The following is a 3,793-nucleotide window of genomic DNA, read 5'->3' as shown; positions in this document are numbered from 1 at the left end:
TATGTGTTTGTTTGTTTGTTTGTTTTTGCTTTTGCCGCATTGTATCACTTCTTTCCATTAAAAGTTCATATTTCTAAAAATGTGACTTCATATTTCGTACTAGCAGGAATCCCCGGCTCCGCCCGGCTCTCACTGAGATACAATCCAATACCTACACGTGACCATTTGCACGCACGAATGTAAGGGGGGGGGGGGGGAATTACCTACTCACTTACAAACGACAGACAAAAATAAAACAATAGTTTTTATAAAATATTTTAAGTTAACGCCAAAGGTTGGTGAACAATGGAGTGATATTGCAAAGGAAAAATAACATTTAACGCCGGAATGTGTCGCTGGCGAGAACCAGTACATCAAAATCGTTCGTGGTTGATATCTGCTATGTATATACTACATGTCGTGACTAAAATGTTACCATAACCTGACCATGAGTCGCAAGAAATTGCTGTTTGAATATCGTTTAAAAAAGTGACACACACTGACACAGACAAACAAGAATGAAAAATATCTATTAGATTATAATCACACACACACACACACACACACACACACACACACACACACACACTTTGCTTGGCTTTTTTTCTCCAAATATTCGCTCATTAAATACATTCATTTGAGTCAACACGTAACACTATTGATAGCACACTTGTATTATCGTTTACTAACTTAGACAGCATCTAGAAAACCAGAGATGGCAGAATGAAGTGCATTAAGCTAGGTTGTTGGTTACGTCTTCAGTTTAGGTTTCACAGACACTGTGCACGTGGAACCCTGGCTTTGTCTTCTTCTTCTTCTTCTTCTTCAGTGTGATAAGGTGATAATGTGATATAATTTTTAAACAGGCAATGCATTACTTCTATTTGTAGGCTTATTTTAGTAAGTGTGTGGGTACAATGTTTGCGTGTAACGATATGATGTGAATGTGCGATGTGAATGTTACTACATGCATGGTTGATTGATTGATTAATTGATTGATTTTACAGACACACAGTCAAGCTTGTAATTTCTCTTTTAGAGATGAATAAAGATTATTGTATTGTATTGTATTCAGCATTCCAGAGTTGTCTGGTTACGTGTGAGCTCGTTTGCCCATTTGGGTTCCCCACACTATACTCTGAGAGCATAGTCAGCTTCACTCCGCTTTCGTTGAGTAGGCATGCTGGGTATTTTCGTGTTTCCATAACCCACCGAACTCTGACATGGATTACAGGATTTTTTCCGTGCGCAGTTGGTCTTGTGCTTGCGTGTACACACGAAGGGGGTTAAATCACTAGCAGGTCTGCACATAAGTTGACCTGGGAGATCAGAAAAATCTCCACACTTAACCCACCAGGCGGCAGCGACCGGGATTCGAAATCACGACCTCCCGATTAGGAGGCCGGCGTCTTACCACCACGCCACTTGCTTTGTCAAACGTGATGTGTTGCACTGTTAAGGAAGAACAGCAATTTATGTTCAAGTCTTGTCGGAAATAAATGTCACCAGCAGAAGCATCAAAAGCATAACCGTTTTGTAAAACACACAAAACAAATATTAAGAATATTATGTAAAATGCAGATTTTTGGAACATGAAAAGCTAGCAGAGTTTAAAAACAGGAACAAACCAAACAAAGAAACAAAAAAACACTCATGTGATAAAGAAATGTAACTCTGTGCTGATGCGCTTATCAATGACATAAGACATGGTCGTCAACTTAACACAACATTAACGATCGTTTTAGTATATATGTAGTTCTATTCAGAATTAGTTCCCTTGTAGGGGATAATATCAGTTGTATACACCCTTTCTAATGGAGCGTGATATCAATAATAATCATCATGAATCGGGATTTCTATTTTTAACTTCTTCAGAAAAGATGGAGTTAGATCATTTGATTCGAACAACATTTTATAGAAATAAGCACATTTTAAAGACAACTTAAGACAAAGATAAAGATGGGTTCTGTTCTACTTTTTAGATTGGGAACTAAGCTAGAGCAACACAGTTTCAAAACAAGTTGATTGTGTGCCCAGATTTCTCTTAGTTCACTACCAAATAGTAAGAATCATCTGACGTGATTTTCTCATTTCTATCAGACATTTTATAAAATAAAATAAAAAGATTCAAACAATAAACATTTAAAAAGAAAATGCTTCTAGTCATGTTGAAATGAAAGCCTACGGAGTTTAAAGATGCAGTCCTCGCCGCTAAGACGAGTTTTTGTATGTTTCCAAGTGGAGGTACTATATATGGTCTCATCCCGTACACCAAGCTTAGACGGATCTGAGACAGTGATCCAAACAATTGTGACCCTCCACCACGAAATGAGTCGCATGTCACCTCGCGCGGTTCTGCGCTAGGCTTAATGTAAGTCCGGGGAGTGTCTGGTAACAGTGGGAGGGTCACCTTAATCACAGGCTTATAACTCAAACAGTTTTCGCTCTTTTCTAAAACGGTTTTCACCACTGGATAGAGCATAAAAAACTCTTTAGGAAAATGTAAAAATATGAAAATCATGCAAAGGTGACATGCGACTCATTTCGTGGTGGAGGGTCACAATTGTCATGGGAAGGACTGTGCCTTTTTACTGACAAAACCTACAGTTCCACAATGGATAGCTTGAACAGCATGTTGGGTTTTAACGTCTCCCGACCATGACTAATTGTTGTAGTCATGGTGTCTGTTCTGCTTTCGGCTAGCCCTGTCGTGCGCTGGTGTCAACTTTGCTTTGGAGTTGTTTGCTTCCTTAAAAGGATTTTGAAATGTCATCAGTATATCTGTTTCGACTTTAGAACAGTTATGGAGCAGTGAAAACGTTACTGTTTTTTGTTTTGTTTTTTTGTTTTTTGTTTTGTTTTTTAAGGGGTAAGGGGGAGGATAAAAACAGGACGAACTTTTGTGAATTCACAAATAACAAGGAAAACCAATTACCTGATGCTAAAGAAGTGAAGACATATTCCACTGAAGTAGGCCCACTTAACTTTCATAATTATTTGGTGAAAAAAGCTTTCAAAGACTGAAACTACTGGTGATCAGTTTTGTACGAGTCCTTCTCACAGCGACCACAGATGAGTGTGTTTACAGTTATCTATGTTTCACAGACACTGCAATACGCTGTCTTGAAGGCAATTTGTACATATAAGTAATATTACCCAATATTGACGGACTGTGTGATGATATCTTCTGCTATGGTCTGTTGAGACAGTGATATCAAAATCGAGACAGGAGGTCTAGATTTTGATATCACTGATGAAACAGACCAATAGCAGAAGATATCATCACACAGTCAGTCAATGTTAGATATATTGCTAATTCTCTGGACATTTTGTATTTACTGTAAAGAAATTACAAAAGTATTTGTCTCAGTTTTGGCTGTTCCATATCCCTCCCTCTGATTATTATTTCTTTTTGTTCACTCTTTTCTTGTACTTTTCAGTATTTCAAAATGTCTTTTCTTTCAAAAAGTCTTTAGTCACTTGCTCAACTAAATTCTGGGATCATTACATTTTCATATATATTTGTTTGTTTTTAAATTCAGGTGTTTTTGTTTTTGAAGTGGGGAAGCAATAAAGAGGTCGTCGATATCAAAACTGATATCGACGGAAATGTCGTCGATATCACTTTTACAATGAGCTCAGTTTTGCCCAATTGACCAACGGAAATCCACGTAACATAATTATGAAATAGCAATTATGTACTTCTATTTCTCTTCCCGGTTCGTATCGCTATGCTCGTTCTATACTGCGGGACACTGAATAGAAAACTTTTCATTAAATAGAACGTTAAGTTCCGTGAGCAACGCATCCGCGC

Source organism: Littorina saxatilis, linkage group LG7, assembly GCF_037325665.1.
Source record: "Littorina saxatilis isolate snail1 linkage group LG7, US_GU_Lsax_2.0, whole genome shotgun sequence".
Taxonomy (NCBI): domain Eukaryota; kingdom Metazoa; phylum Mollusca; class Gastropoda; order Littorinimorpha; family Littorinidae; genus Littorina; species Littorina saxatilis.
Note: the sequence above shows the minus strand (reverse complement) of the source record.